This window comes from Myodes glareolus, chromosome 20, assembly GCF_982192425.1.
Source record: "Myodes glareolus chromosome 20, mMyoGla1.1, whole genome shotgun sequence".
Classification (NCBI taxonomy): Eukaryota; Metazoa; Chordata; class Mammalia; order Rodentia; family Cricetidae; genus Myodes; species Myodes glareolus.
In genome coordinates, this window is record NC_142045.1 from 45,734,093 (window position 1) to 45,751,413 (window position 17,321).

Consider the following 17,321-nt stretch of genomic DNA (forward strand, 5'->3'; position numbering starts at 1 on the left):
CATATCTTCAACTAATGTTCCACAACAAGCTGGTGTGAGGAACTTAGCAAGTCTTCGTTGTTCTGGCTCTCTGTGACCCTGTCCTCAGAGATGGGAACTCCCTGACCTGAAGGTAGAGGGTGGACACCTCTCAAATGCGGGTTTTAAAACTGAATAAGAGAACACTAAGGGGTTGTGAGAGTGCCTGTTCTGCTTTTTTCTTTTCCTTCCTTTGTTTTGTTTTGTTTTCAAAGCCGGGTTTCTCTGTGAAGCCTTATAGTAGCTGTCCTAGAACTCATTCTGCAGACCAGGCTGGCCTGGAACTCAAGGATCCATCTGCCTCTGCTTCCTGAGTGCACCAGCACTGGCCAGTCTTGCTGTATGTAATACTGGCCCTTCTTAAATGTTGCTGTATTCTTAAATGATGAGGTGCCATTTGGGGACAACATCCTCGACCCCATCAGCTCTCTGACATCTGTCTCCAGAATGCATTACTCTCATCATCACTGAGGATCCACTGAGACAAGCGGTTCCCTTCCAGATGTTGAGAATGGCCTAGGGAATGTATAATAGGACCATACCCAGCACTACATCTGCAAGGCATACAAGATAAGGGATAGGGGGCTGGAGAGATGGCTCAGAGGTTAAGAGCATTGCCTGCTCTTCCAAAGGTCCTGAGTTCAATTCCCAGCAACCACATGGTGGCTCACAACCATCTGTAATGAGGTCTGGTGCCCTCTTCTGGCCTGCAGGCATACACACAAACAGAATATTGTATACATAATAAATAAATAAATAAATAAATATTAAAAAAAAGATAAGGGATAGTAATTCCACACAAATTTCAGGAACAGCAATGCCTAATAGTTAACTGGCTGGTGTCGGCCATGGATTTATGGAATTACATTCCATTCCACACCTAGTTCCCTCCAAAGTCAGGAAAGGGGGTGTAACTGGAGTTTTCTCTCCCATTTGCCAGTTCCTGAATATCCACTCAAAGGCTTAATATTAATTACAATTATTTGGTCAATGGCTCAGGCTTATTACTAACTAGCTTTTACATCTTAAATGAACCCATTTCTGTTCATCTATGTATTGCCTCGTGGCTGTGGTGTTATATGGCCCTGACATTTGTTATTTCACATCTTGCTTCTCCAGTGGCTGCTGGCATCTCCCAGACTCTGCCTTCTTTTTCCTTTTATCTTTGCCTGAGTTTCCCACCTGGCTCTATTCTGCCTGGCTATTGGCCAAATTAGTTTCTTTATTAACCAATGGCAACAAAACATATTTACAGCGTACAGAAAGGTAATCCATATCAGGGGGGAATATCTATTCAAATATTTCCTCATCCTAAAAATCCCAACCATGCTGGTTGGTGGTGGCACACACCTTTAATCCCAGAACTCTGGAGGCAGAGGTAGGTGGATTTCTGTGAGTTTGAGGCCAGCCTGGTTTATAAGAGCTAGTTCTAGGACAGGGTCCAAAGCTACAGAGAACCCTCTCTTGAAAAATAAAAAACAAACAAACAAAAAATACCAACCATATTTTAGAAAATGGTTAAACTAATTCTATGAAAATCCAGGTTTCCAGGATAAATTGCTTATAGTCAAGAGCAACTTGAAGTTAAAGCATGAATGGTTATCAATAGGAGCACATTCAATGAAATGACTTAAGTAATAAGTATTAATTGGTGAGTATAGTAATTCACTTAAGAAAGCTTTGTGAGTCTGTCATTACCAGATATACTTCAATGAACTACTGTTGCTTTTTTAAGAAATGATTTCTACATGTACTGAGAAACTGGGGAGCAAGTGAAAAATATAAGATGCCCTGCCATGTATCCCACACAAGTCATTTTTTTGAAGTGACCCTCTTTTCAACATACATACAGGATGTCCACTGCCCAGGCAAGCTATATTTCAGAAATACCTGCCTCTAAGCATCCACAGAGGAAGAGTTCCCATCAAACTGTGTTTATACTCTTTGGCTTTTAAAGACACACCTAATACAAGTACCATTGTTTTCTACTTACATAGCTTATGTTAACATACAGATAATAAAGAAATAAAATAATCTGGTATGAAATCTTCAAGAAAAACATAAAGCTCCCCTGTCAGGGGTTACTGTACAGAGACACTCAGAAAGGACCAGTCTAGACCTCTCCACAATACAACTTCCAGCAAAAGCCAGGTTGATGGATTGGTTACAGAAATCTTTATTATACACCAGGAAGGTTAGAGAATACTAGAATCCTCAAATATTCTGGGCTCAGGAAAACCTGGAAAGATTCTACCAAGAGCCCTATGGTGCTTGTGAGGTTGTCTTAAAGGAAAAAGAGCACAGCAGTATGCCGAGGGGAGCCTGTGTGTGCCGAAGCCTGCTTGTGTGACCATATGTGCGTCAGAACCCTTCATGGTGTATGTGAGCATGGAGGTACAATCACTGTTATTTAAGGCTAGGTCAGAAAATGAATATTTGGAAAGACAGCAAAGGAAATGGAGAGAGAGAGAGAGAGAGAGAGAGAGAGAGAGAGAGAGAGAGAAGACATCAAGCAGACGGTCCAGAAAATAGAGCTCCCATGAGTCACCTGTAGCCCTCTAGCCATGTCCTATAAATTGCCAGGGATACACACACACACACACACACACACACACACATTCCCTTTCTCTCTCTCTCCCTCTAATGACTTCTGAGCTTCCTCTTATCCTTTCACCTAGAAAAACAAAATGGTTCCCCTTATATTCCGAGAGACTTTGGTATCTCTCTATTTGCTTTTTGCCTCGCTCATCCGAGGTTCATGTGTTTGACGTTCAGTTCCACAGTAGCAGTGAAACAGAGACAAAGACAATGTGTGGTGGCTTCGTGCCTGGTCTCAAACCTTCACAAGGGCACAGGGGACTCCTCAAGTGGGCAGTGCCCCAACCCTTTCCATGGACCTAGTATTCTAATATGGGTTTCTTATTTTTTTAACTTAGTATTGTATTTATTTTTAAAAAGATTTATTTACTTTTATTTTGTATGTATGATTGCTTTGCCTGAATGTCTGTTTGTCCATGCAACACGTGTCTGCCTGCCGTCCAGGCAGGAAGTCGTGAGCCACTGTATGTGGGTGCTCAGAACCAAACTTGAGTCCGCAAGAGCACCACTAAGTGCTCTCTCCAGCAGCCCATACATTTAGTATTTTATTAAAGGAACAATTAAAACACAAGCTTAAAGCTGTGTTCCTTTGAAATACTTCATTGAAAACTTGAGTTAGATTGATTTTTATCTTTTATGCCAGCTTTTAGTTACTTAAGATATATTTTTGCTTAAAAAAATCCACAGGCAAAAACAAAACAAAACAAAAACCCAAAAGTTAACAAATAATGAGGATGCCCTTGGGTCCATCCAAATCCACCTCTTCTCTTTGGTTGAGCTCCTTTTTCCGAGTTCACTTCACACCTTTCTCTGTGTGTTTGCAACCATGCTGCTCCCACAGGAAACAAGCAACGCGGTGTGTGCACACAGAGCTGGCCCAGGGCTGTCAGCATCTCTCAGTGGCTGTCACTCATTCCAGCTGTGTCTTAGATGTTCTATGGCTCTGCTCGGCTCACTCTAGCTGCCAGGTACCTAGAGCACAGCATGGCCATACACTGAGGCTCCAGTGCTGATCCCCATGCAAGCTACACATGTGTTTGCTACGATAATGTTCTTGGTACTTGTCTCCATGTGCATGGACGTTAAACATTCTTCCCCAAACTTTGCTCAATAGAGTCATCCAATCTTAAAGACACTGTCAAGTCCAGCTCTAAGACCAACCACGAACACAACTTCATGTCATGTCCAAGCATCCACACTAGAAAGCTGAGGATGCTAATAAGTAGACAGACGACAAAATTAAAGTTGAAAAGCCATTCCACAAATTGGAAGGTTAAACTAAAATTAACAGTGTGGATCTAAGAAGGGCTCTGCAGCTAAGGTTAAAAGAAAAGACTTGGTCAGGGGAACATGGCAGACACCTGGTAAGCAGAGACCAAAAGGAGCTGCCACACCTACCTATGCAAAGAACTAACATTACCCAGCTTTGTAACTGTTGTTTTCAGACAAGATCTTGGTGAGGGAGAATTGTCTGTATTCTGTCAATCATGTATTTTAATAAAACGCTGATTGGCCAGGCAGGAAGTATAGGTGGGTCAACCAGACAGGAAGTAGAGGCGGGGCAATGAGAATAGGATAAGGCTAGGGAGGAGGAAACTCCCTTAGCCACTCCTGCGCAGACCACTGGAGAGGAAACATGTAAGCTGCCCAGCTGGAAAAGGTACTGAGCCATTATGGCTAACATAGATAATGATAATGGATTAATATAAGTTACAAGGACTAATAATAAGCCTGACCTATTGGGCCAATCAGTTCATAATCTTATGGAGTCTTGTGTGTGATTTTCTTTGGGGTTTGCCGGCTGTGGAGTACCAGGCGGGACAGATACCCCAACAAGCCGGCCCTCATGTTACAAGATCTTGTGTTTCTAAGGCCGGTTATGAATTTGCTAAAGAAGACCTTAAATTCCCTGTCCTGTTGTTCCCATCTCCCAAGCGTTGATAGTACAAGCACAAGCTACCATTCTGAGGTTGATACAGTGCTGGGGGTTGAACTCGGGGCCTCTGGCATGCTCGATGAGCACTCTACCAACTGGAGAACATCCCCAGACAATACAGAAATACAGATGGCATTAAAGACAGAGGTGCTACGTGGCCACCATGCAGGATAAAGAGCATGTACAGGTGCCTATGTAGCAGCAGGGTCTTGTTCAGGGACAGAGTGATGCTGCACAGAGCAAGAGAAAGGAATACTCCTGCTGCTGGTCTCCAAGCAGAACATGCAGTCACCATGACCCTTCCAGGGCTCAGCCTTTTGGGACAAAAGGATCCCAACCACTGCAGGCTTCTTCCATCTCTACAGTTCAAAGTTCTGTTCCCTGAGAGACATTTTTGCTTTTCCAGACATGTCCCAGACATCAGTAGCTGCACCCTGACCACACACGGGCAATCCGCACACCAGGCTCAGGAACATGACAAACGCTGGCCATCCAGACGGTGCTCCTGCACAGTGTTTGCCTTGACACAGGGGAAATGGGGCTTTTTTCTTTCATCACTACGGAAGCGCTGGCTTTGTCTGGAGTCCAAGTTTACTTTCCTTCAGCCAAAATTATGACTTTGTTTGTAATTTTCCAGCCAGTGACCTCAGTCCTGACCTACAGCAGTCACCCACTCCCCACCGGCATAGAAAAGGTCATTTAGTCACCTCAGCCTGCAGTCCTCGGGAGAATACAGTATTCCAGTTCGGTGCAGTCTTCCGAAGGCCGAGGCCTTCTCTCAAACCACCAGAAAAAAATGAGTAGTAATTTTTTGAAAGTTGGAATAAGATTTGGCGAGATTTGAAAATTTCATTTTTATTTATTTATTTTTTTACATTAGGAAAGTACATGTCACTAAAGTATCTGAAACAATATACTGTTGGGAAAGTTACTATTTCTTAATGAAATTATAGTAAAAGTTCAATGAGAGCCATAGGCTAGGCTCATGCACATAAGAGAATAATACGCAGGACACACTGATGGCCACAAGGACAACTGTTTAAACCCCAATCTTATAAATACATGTGGACAGCTAAAATCATTAATTTTCCATTTTTTTATTTGCTATAGAATATTTGGAAGTCTCAGAACTTACCTGTCTACTTTGAGAAATATTTTGAGAAGAACTGACTATCAAAAACATGACAGAAGACTGAAAAATTTAAAACAAGGGCCTAGAGAAATGGCTAATTGAATAAATTGCTTGCCATGCACACACAAGTGTGAGGGCTGGAGTGCGATTCTCATCACCTACATGAATGTGAGGTGATTGTGATGGTCCACCTGTAATCTCAGGGCTTTGAAGGAAGAGAAAGAGGATCTCTGGAGCAGGCTGGCTGCTGCATCAGCCATACTAGTGAGCTCTAGGTTCAGGGGAAAGACTCCACCTTAGAAAGATAGAAAAATGACAAAGACAACACTTTCAACATTAGCCTTGGACTTCCATATGCCCAAATACGCGCATGCACCCATATACATGTGCCAACACATAACATACATACACGTATGTGTGTACATGCACATGCACACTTTAATTTTAAGTAAAATTAAGAGTGTGTATAATGTATCAGTTAAAAGGCTAGCACTTAATTATACAAGATTGTAGCCAGCTATTTACATCTGTTAGCACAGGGAGGCAGGGGAAAGAAGGAAGTAATATGTGCTTTATGTGCTCTATGAGGAAAGCTCACTAAAAGGTGATCTCTTTGTGGCAAGGCTCCTGGACCCTGGGTAGCCACTCTTTACAAGAGTAGTGAGTAGCAGAAGAGCCAGTGATTGCAACTATGATTTTGCAAAAGAAAAAGAAAATGTTCTTTATTTCATCTTAATAAAAACCAAGGGTTCAGTACTTACTCATGGCTATGCAACAGCATTCCTTCAGGGGATTAAAGTGATGCTCGAAGAACATTACTTTCTGTTGATCTAATCTAAGAAGACAGACTTCAGCTAACTTAAAGGGGAGGGTGATCAATGTGTCTCTCAGCTCCTCTCACTGCCGGCTCTCTTATGTCCAGTTATACGGTCTTTTATGCCGATAAACGAGCTGACATGAAGGTAAGCTAAATGCCTCTAGCCAAAAATTGTTATTGATGCATTTTGCTGGCAAACCTGTCATAGATAGATGAAGAGGAAATTACAGAAATATACACGTAGATTTTATTTTGCTTTGTTTCTACAAAATTTAGTCCTATGAAATACACCATTTTATAGCCTTATTTTCCATTTATCAATATATTATGAAGATAATATATTCTATATATTATGATGTAGTTTTCTGGGTAAGGGAGATGACTCAGTGGTTATAGTGCATGATGCTCTTCCACTCCCAGAGGGCGTGAGCTTGGTTCCCAACCTAAAATCAGACAGCTCAAACTACACAAAACTCCCAGGAATCTGATGCCCTCTTGTGACCTCGTGGGCACCTGTACTCACATGCACATACCCACACAACCCCACACACACTTAAACATAATTTAAAATCAATACAAATCTTCTTTAGAGGTGGGTGGTGGTGGCGCATGCCTTCAATCCCAGCACTCAGGAGGCAGAGGCAGGCAGATCTCTGTGAGTTCGAGGCCAGCCTGGTCTACAAGAGCTAGTTCCAGGTCAGGCTCCAAAAGCTACAGAGAAACCCTGTCTCGAAGAAACAAAAAACAAACAAAAAACCAAAAACATAAAACAAAACAAAACAAAGAAATCTTTAAATGCAGTTTTCTGTAGCTTTATTACTGAATCTGCTCTGTATTCTCGAGCCTTATTCAAAAGCAGGATGTGAAGTTGCTTCCTCTGTCTCCCTTCAACACTAGATGTTGTCTTAGAAGCTGTCTTTGAACAACTTCATACACAGGGGCAGTTCTTTAATGATTTTATGTAGATTTTTAAATTACCGAGGAAAAATTAAACATTTTTCTTGTATATGTATGTATTTTTGTTCTGTAATTTATTAGGTTTAAGTCTGGCTAGTTCTAGGAAACAGTTCTGTTACCCACGGAGGGCCCAAACGGAGACAGGCGTCATCTCAGGCTAAAATCACTCAGTATCAACTTGCAGACTGGAAGGGAAGAGCTGCCAATTCTGCAGAGAGATGGGCCCTGCGGTGGATATTCAAGAACAGAAAAGAAACCCAAAGGAGAACAGATTAGCTGTGTTTGCATGGCGGTAACCACTTAAGGGAGGAAGGGATTATTCTGTTTTACAGTTCAAGAAGATGTAATCCATCACGGCAGCCGTGGTTAGTTGCTTGGTTCCCCCTGGAATCCCTCCCACCTGCCTTGGTCTGGGACTCTCTTCCAACAGCTACAACCCAAGGTCAAATCCTTGCTTAGCTTATGCTGCGGAGACAATGTAACCAACCAGGGCAGAGTTTCCTCAGCTTCTGCCATCTAGGACCCAACCCTCCCGCATCCCTTCAGTACCCTCTCCCTTCCTGGAGCCCTTGGCTCCTACTACTCTGCTCCCTGTAACACCAGGTCCCCCTCCTGGCAGCTCATTCTCATCAGCCTTCAAACATCTGTGTTGCTTATCTCAAAACAGCCTTTCCCTTCCCGGAGCCCACTCCCCTTTCCAGACAATGCCCCATTTTCTGTTTCCTTCTACAGCAAAATTCCTCAGGCATTCTCTAATAGCTGTTGTCGCTCCCGCCCATTTATTTCCTATTTTTAAGTGTTTGATTTCATTTATTGCTTAAGCAACTTCATGACAACAAGATAATGAACACAATAAATACTTCACTCACATTCCACTCGCCTAAGACAACAATTATTCATTTGTTTGTGCACTGCTGCAACCATGGCTAAGATTATTTTTACAAAAATATTTTAGTATTCTTCTTATTTAGCCTTATAGCCTCCTACCTCGCAACTTAATTTGTAGAATTAGTATTTTAAGGATCAAATTTTAAGTTCTTGTCTACAGGAAAATGGATGCAATTGGAGATATTGATATTAAGTGAATTAAGGCAGTCTCAGAAAGCTAAATAGCTCATGTTGTCTCTTATCTGGGATCTCTAGACTTTTTACAAATACATATCCATGTACTTTCATATGAACATACGTATGTATCATTGGAAGGTGTAACTGAGAGTATCTAAAGCAGGGCCATGACCCTTTAGCCTCACATTGTGGTGACCCCCAACCATAACATTATTTTCATTGCTAAATCATAGCTATAATTTTGCTACTATTATGAATTGTAATGTAAATATCTGTCTTTTCCCACAGTCTTAGGCAACCCCTGTGAAAGGCTGGTTCCAAAGGGGTAACGAGCCACAGGTTGAGAACAGTTGCTCTAGGAGGAGAACGAGGACCAGCAGGAGGTGGAGATAAAGGCCAGGGTAGCAGAGGATGGAGAGATGCTCGATGCACAGCGATTTGTGCAAAAATGTCCTAATTTATCCCAATACTGTGTACAATGAAAATAGATTTTTGATAGGACTTTTTGTTAAGCATTAAATTTCATCAAATGGGTATGTGGATAACTCATTTCCTCCTCCTGATATTTCTGGCCATTTAAGTTCTTTTTCCCAAAGTTTATGTACTTTAGATACATAAATGACATTTGCTTTTTCACACATATTTTAGTGGAATAAACTAAATAAAATAAATTTAAAAAAATAAAATAAACCCTATTTACTTGGACTCAAGTATTTACAACTCATGTGTCCCAGGTTGGCCTCGAACTTGCTATATAGACAAAGCGTAGCCTGGAACTTCTGATCCTTCGGCCTGAGCACTAGGGTTACAGGCATGCACCATTGGAACTGGGTTATGCAGTACTGGCGTGCTAGGCACAGGAGCTACATCTCCAGCCTAGAATATTTCCAACAGTGGTCTGCACCTAAGCTGTAAGCGCCAACAGTTCACTGCTGAAAAGGTATTGAGATCCCTATGTAGTATCACAGTCCGCTGGAGCCAGCACCAGGAGAAGTGCTTCCCTGTCTTCTTAGGTATTTTCTTCTGCCCCAGCCTTCCTACCATGACTGCCATCTTGGCCTTAAGACCAGAGGCAGTCACCCTGTCCATGGCCCTGCATGGCCCACACTTCTCTCTCTTGAGCTCCCAAGGTTCTCTGACCAGCATTGCTTTGGAAGCACCACCCGGTTGAACCTGCGTATGCTCATTTCAACAATCTTGCAGTCATAAAGAAATACAAGTCCTTACCTTCCAGGTACTTCTGGACTCCTTCAAGGGCCTCTCACCCAAAGCACCTATTTAACCAAGGCCCACAAATCACTGACCTCCCTGTTTTCCCTTCCATATGAACTTGGGCGATGGATATTAGTTGATGTGCCCCAAGCAGTCTAGCTGCTAGATTCTAGCAGTCTATTGTATCTCCTTGGTTTGAGAGTGGTTCTTTTGAATGGACATTCAGTAACACCACCCCCAACATAAATTTCATGACTTTTGACTGATAGGAAAAATCTCGCATGCTGTTGAGTTCTACTAACATTGTCTTCCAGTCTCTCATCATCATGATTAAACCCATGCACTTCTGGCCAAAGGAACAACTTTGACCACTTTGGGTTTTGACTGTTTATCTAGTTCTGGGCTGCTTTCTCCACTTCTGTTGAAATAAGACCTCAGAACTTCCCGCTCATCCTCTTGATTGACCAAATCTGGAGTTGATTACAGGACTTCAATCCCAGACACAATTACAGGCTTCCATAGAGAGTCAGAGTGTAATTCCCAATGAACCATCATCACCCACTTAGAGCATTGCAAGCTTCATTGTTCACTGGTGTTTTGGGAAATTTTCATTTTTCTTATCATAAAATTGTTTTCCACTTGATGGGATCATTTCTCAGAGTGATACCTGGTCATGCACTTTCAGAGGACATGCCAAGTCGAAGACTTTACTTTGCACATACATGTTGGGGATAACACTTGCTGATGTAGGAGTACTGCTAAGAGCTATGTGTTGGGCACATAAATGTAACAGTCTGACTCAGTGAGGTCACATAAACAAGTCTGTGACCAGCCCACTGTCTTTTCTGGAAATTTACATTTGAAAGCGGTCTCTTTGCTTAGAAGCATGAGGTTCTTGCATGATGCTGAACAGCATTTCCTTCACTTGCTGGTTGATGTTACTGTAAGGAAAAGCTTCCTTTCCTACACCCATTTATCCGCCTGCTTGTATACAGCATAGACTCACGACTGTTTATTCAGTTAGGCGATGTATTTTCCTATCATTGTTTAAAGACAGCTGAATTATGCCCAAATTGCCTAGCCCCTCAAGTTGGCTTTGGGTTCTTTTAACATTCCAGTCATCCATTTAACATGGCTTGCTAGTTTCTGACACCATGAAACTCATCTGAATATGACTTATCCTGCCCCATCCCTGAAAGTAAGAGGTTTGTGTTTGTGAGATTTTGAGATGTTTGTTCTTATTTGGGGGGGAGTCTGCATGGGACAGAATTTAGACACAGATGTGGATGCGAGATCAGCTCTGCACTATTGAAAAGATTTTGTTCTCGGCCTTCTTAATGGGGAATGTGCAGGCGCGCGCGCGCACACACACACACACACACACACACACACACACCTCACACTTATTTTATGGACAACACTAAGTGAAACATCCAGTTTGGATCTTATACACATTATACTGTCACCAGTGTTCTCCCTCTCTATATGTGCAGTTCTTTATAACAGTGAGAAACGCTACTCCAAATGTTGTTACGTGTTTGCTCTTCAGATCTCTCCACAAGGAACCAATCTCTTCTCCTCAAAACTTTTCCCAAATGTGCTTCTTCCTCACCCCACTGCACCTCCATGTGCTAAGGTGGGCGACTGTCCCCTTCTGTGGGTGTTCTCTTCATCTAGCCTGGGCACAAGGGTGCCATCCTCGTACCATGGAGAAACCCTTCTCACCCCTCTCAGATTCCATCTTCAATATAGGCATATTTTGCTCACACAACTTCCTGATATGAAGGCTTTTCTCAGACTCTCTAGCTGCTTTTAGAATCAAATTATTGAGGCAATGTCTTGTATTGTTGTTATTATTTCTACTTTTATTATTTCTATTTATTATTCTTTGTGGATTTCACATCATGCTGATTGCTGAATTGTAGAATATGAGGGGATGGCAGGGTCAGCTCTCCTGTTTTCATGCCCTCAGGGCTGGCTCACCTGTACCCCCCCCCCCACCACAACAGGGTCAGCTCTGGTGTGCTGCGCAGGTGGGGTGCTGGGCCTGTTCTCCTTTGTGTGGCAGCTGAAGTGGGGCAGGGCTAGTCTCACTCCCATGACCCTGGGGCCAGTTCTCTCACTTGCCACAGGTAGCAAGGGGCAGAGCAAGGAGGACATCTTTCCTTCACCCATGCCACTACATGGCAGACAGGGGTGGAGGCGTCAGTTTTGTTGCTCTCCCGCCCTCTGGGCTGGGTTTCCCTGCATCCCTGACAACAGGGTCAGCTCTTGCACAGCCTAGATGGAGAGCAGAGGCTGCTTTCTGACGAGCTGCAGCCTGTGAGGTCAGGGCTGGCTCTCCCACTCTGTGTTCCTGGGGCTAGCTCCCTCACCCATGCTACCACATGGCAGATGGGGGGAGGCGGGAGGCTGGGTTCAGCTCTCCTACTCTCAAGGGCTGGCTCCCGTGTTCCCAGCCACAGAGTCAGTTCTAGTGTGCTTCCCAGGTGAGGTTCACGCCTATGGTGAGGGGTGGGGCCGTCTTTCCTGAGTGGAGTGTCAGGGCAAGCTCTCCCGAGGGGCAGGGCCAGCTAGCCTGCTGCAGTATCCAACAAGGAGCAGGGACAGCCATCTCAGGGACAGTGAAGGGTGGGGCTGGTTCAACAAAGCGTAGTTCCAAGGACCCCCGTGCTAAAATGGGCCATGGGCATTATCACAGACCCCAGCTGCACAACAGGACCATGGGCCCAGACATGGCACTTTGCAGCAGTTCAGGCCCAAACACCGCCACGACCCAGTGGCAGCACAGGTCACCCAGATCAGCACAGCTCCAGCAGAAGCATGGCCCCCGGGGAGCCAACATGGTTCCAGGTGAATGACCAAACTGCGAGCATCTACAGAGCCCTCACTGGCAACTGGAGTCACAGACACTACCCCAGTCTCTGCAGGGCCTTGAACCCAGAGACCCAGACATGGAGCTAGGCAGTGGTCCGTGCCTGGACATCTCCAAGGCTCCAGGTGGCAGCATCAGCTACCCAGAGCAGCATGGCCCAGGATATGGCACGGTCCTTGGTCTGAAGTGACCAACCAGAACCCGGTCATCTGCAGGGCCCTCTGTGACAATGGGAATGCTGGATCAACTCCGACCAGACCCTGGCTGTTGTAGGACCACAGGTCCAGACATGGCATGGTCCCGGATGACAGCACAGGCCCTTGGACACCCTCATGGCCACAGGTTGCAGCCCAGACACCAGGCATCTATATTGCCTTTGGTGGCTATATGAACCACGGACATCAATACAGCCCCTGGTTGTAGAAGGACCACAGACCCAGACATGATTCCAGGTGGCAATGCAACTACCCCACCCCTGGCATGGCATGGCTCCCTCAGCAGCTTGGCTCTAGAACACCAATGACCCCAGGTGGAGGCTCAGAACCCTGGCATGGTCTCAGAAATCACAGACATCAATGCAGACCCTGGCTGTGGCAAGGCTATGGACCCAGACACGGACCTCGGCGATAGCCCTGGTGCGGACAATACTATGATCCCAGCCTTGGCCACCCAAACTGGCCTGGCCCTGGTGGCATCACAGCTTTCAGGCACCAACATGGCCTCAGGTGTCAGTCCAGTCCACAGGCCCGGGCACTGCTCCCAGTAACAATAGGAGACACAGACATCAACACAGGCCCCCTTATCTACTCCAGGGTCCGGGACCAAGACCTGGCTTTGGTCACAGCCCAGGCCCAGACATCTCCCTGGACTCAGGTGACCACCATCTGTCCATTCACGTCATCCCATTCCCCACCACCCTCCCCTTTCCAGACCCACCTCTCTCCCCAGCCCACCAACCATTCCACTTCTCCTTCCCTTCCTCCTCCCCACCCTGTACTCTTTCACTACAACAGTGTCTGACTGCCCAGCACCAGAGTTCTTGGTTGGCTCACAAGCATCTTTGGTTGAGTACTTCCTGCCCCAGCCATGAGGGATGGCACAGAGCTGTTGCCTTTCCTCTCTCCCATGCCTGGGCCTAGAGAGACCGGGCAGCACTTGGTATTATGGTACTTCGGTATGATGGCTCCTGGTTGGTCGTGACCCCCATCCCCAGGCCAAGAAGTCTGGGGAGGTGTCAACTATGTCCTCTGCTAATTCAGGCTTAGGGCAGAGGGGAGTGGTGATGGCTCCTGGTTGATTATGACCCCCATCCCCAGACCAAGAAGTCTGGGGGAGTACCATCTGTGTCTCCCATTGATTTAGACCTGGGAGTGACCAGCAGCTCCTGGTTAACTGTGACCCCCCTTACACACACCAAAACTTTTGGGGGAGCATTATTTAGGCAATATCTTAATCTGCCTTGTGTTACTGTCATGAAATACCTAAGGCTGGATGATTTTTAAGGCTCACAGTTAATTACTCTGACACCAATGTTTGGTGAGAGCTTCATGGCAGATGGCACCACATAGCAAAATCATGCATGTGAGATAAAGAGATTGTGTGGCAAGAAGCAGCAATGTATTGGGTGAGAAAGTCACACCTCTGTACAGCAGCCTGCTCTCTCCTAGTAAGTCCAGTCCCAGAAGAACTAATGTCCCCAGAAGGACATTCATCCCTCCCAAGGTAACCCAATCTCTCCCACCAGGTCCTACTGGGTCTTAAAGGTTCACCACCCCTCATGGCCCCTCTAGTTGGGACCAACATGTGGACCTTTAGGAAGCTACAGTATTTACACTAGAGCAGGTAGGAAAGGGAGAAAGAGGTAGGCAGCAAAGACGGTAAAGTGTCATGTGGGTCCCTGTAGTCACAAAGGTGTGCTCCAGTTACCACCCTACTTGACAACTTTTATCCTGTTGTTTATTGCTTTGTTATTATCAAAGCAAGAAACACAATTTGTTTAACAATGACAAACAAAAGAAGGACAGGAAGAGTTGTTTAGACACAGACTGTTGTTTAGAGAGGACTCTGTACTCAGGTCCAGCTTGCTATTGCCATCTTAAAATTAATTTTTGAGCAAGAGCATATTTTAAGTTTGCCTCTATGTTCTTTCCTAAGAAAATGGGCATGCATTTTTATTGACTTTTAATATAAAACTAGACTATACATACATTGTTACTTGTCTTTTTGTTTATATTTTTACAGACACTGTGAATAAGGCCCTTGGCACCTGGAGTGCAGTGAAACTTCCTTACCTTCCTCATTATACAATGGGCATGCTACACTAAATGAGCTATCACATGTATAGTTAGCATTCTAACCCTCTAAATGCTGATGTGATCAGTAGCTAAAAGCCAATTTAGAACTACCCTACTGAAGATACACTACTAGTTAAAAGGACAAAATGTTTAAAAAAACAGCATTTGTTTAGAAACAAAAACACTTATGTAGGAATAAGTTGGCAAAGTCTTTCTGATCCAGCTTTCTAGAGCTGAGAGGAATTAGGTGTCCTCACTCTACCCTGGTGATTTTCTGGAACACATTTGTTCATTTAAATTACAAAGCCTGTTCTTAATTGTACAGTAATTTCTATTTATAAAACTGGAATCAAGCAATGCTCCCTCACGGTAAGTGTGCTATCAGAAACACAGACAAACATGTTTGTGTCTTTCTGTCAAATCATGTCAGAATTTATTTATTGATGGGTATTTTTAAAGATTTAAAAAATACTATGTCAATGTCTGTGTTTCTGTGTGGGGGGTGCGCACATGAGTGCAGGCACACACAGAAGCTCCAAGAGGGCATTGGGTCTCTTAGAGCTGGAGTTACAGGAGGTCATGAGCCACCCAATGTGGGTGCTGAGAACTGAACTTTCCACTGCAAGAGCAGGATGCGATCTTAACCAATGAACCATCTCTAGCCTCCAGAATTTATTGAATAGCAATTAATTTAAAAGGTACAATGGTTTTATTGGTTGTACTCTTCCATATAATCCCAACTTCCTGGATATGTTCTTTTATTTTAATCTTAATTACTAATATTAACTCTTGGGCCATACATTACATATCACAGAGTAAATATATCTATATTACATCTGTAGGTTTCACAACGGTTTCAACGGGAAGAGGCCACAGCAGAGTTCAAGGAGCACCAACAGGCCCAAAAAGCAGAGCAGAGGAAGCTGACAGAGTCCCCGTGAGAACGTCAGGCAAAAGAGCCCTGTTAGACATCTGCCAGAAACTCTGCTGCAGGATCAAAGTCGAGCCGAGACTCGGGGTCTAATTAAACAGCAGAGTCAAGGACTGCGGATGTCACAGACGCAAAGGGCAGCACTGGGTCCAGATGGACAAGCTGGTCGGCAGATGGACAACGGCAGGAATGGAGCCAGCCAGAGCTCTCTGCCTGCCGTTCCTCGACAAACACATCAAGTTCTTAGATGACATATATGTGTTGGAAACTGCCACTGCAGGACCATCTGTCTTCCTCTTCACCGAGGTCAGGTGAGGGAGTTGTATCCCTTCCTTGGTTTGGAACACTACATCCATGTGCTCATATGTCCCTAACTGACTTAATAAGCTTATAAGTCGGCAACTTCTTCCAGAAGTAAGTTCCCAGTCTGTGCCTCCTGGGTGGTATTTATATACTACGGTGCGGGGCTGGCCTGTCTCTATGTTTACACTCGAAATGGAGCCACGTTGCTTGTAACATGGAGTAACTCAGGGCAAGGTGCAGCCTGAAAGCCAGCCACAGTTCTGATTGGAAGCTTTACTACAGCAGCGGCAGCTGAATGGCAAAGGGCTAGGGAGTAACAGAAGGACTGACTGGTGCTGGCAAATCTCTCAAGAGAGTGAGTGGTGAAGGAAAGAAGGGAACTGGAGTGGAAGGGAGTGGTTTGAAATACTGAAGCCCCAGGTATGCTGTAGGCCTGGGGAGAAAACCATAGGAAGGAGAAAACACACATGAAGGTGTCAGCAGGAGCAGAGAACGGGACAGGACTCTACAGTGTAATCAACAGCAACCTGAGGGACCTCAGTTCACGTAGAACCAAATCTTTGGCTTCAGTTTTCTACAGAAAACTGTTTCAGGACAAGCCAGTATGAAGGAGAGACTTTGAACATAGATGAAGGGTTAAGAGAAGAAAAATACTTAGAACACACTCTTAAGGGCATTCGAGTGGGCTTCTCTAGCTCTAGGGCCCTTTTCGGTTTCACACACACACACACACACACACACACACCCTACCCTGGGTCTCTGGGTGAGGCCTATGCCTGCAGCTAGTCTCTGTAGCCAAATGATGACTACTCCGTAATCTCTTCAAAGAACTTGTCTGCTGAAGATTCTCCAAGGGATCTGCACTGCCTTCTACATCTCTGGCTCCTCCCACCCTTCCTGCCCATAAGTCTTGCCACTTTTAACACTGCCTCTGCATAGAGGGACAGTTTGTAACTCTTCTAGGCATGGGGCCTGAGTCAGGCCCATGATGCAAATCTCACACCAAGCCTCACAATTTTTCTGTCATTTGTATCCAAACTTCAGCCTCCTGCAGAGTCCACACTAAACAATACTTGATCTGTCTGAGTTTTTCCATTTCTCCAAGCAAATGGCATCATCTTGAACTCCTACACCAAAGTCTTGTGGCTTCTATTCTCTTCTAGTTTTGTTTCAGTCATTTCCA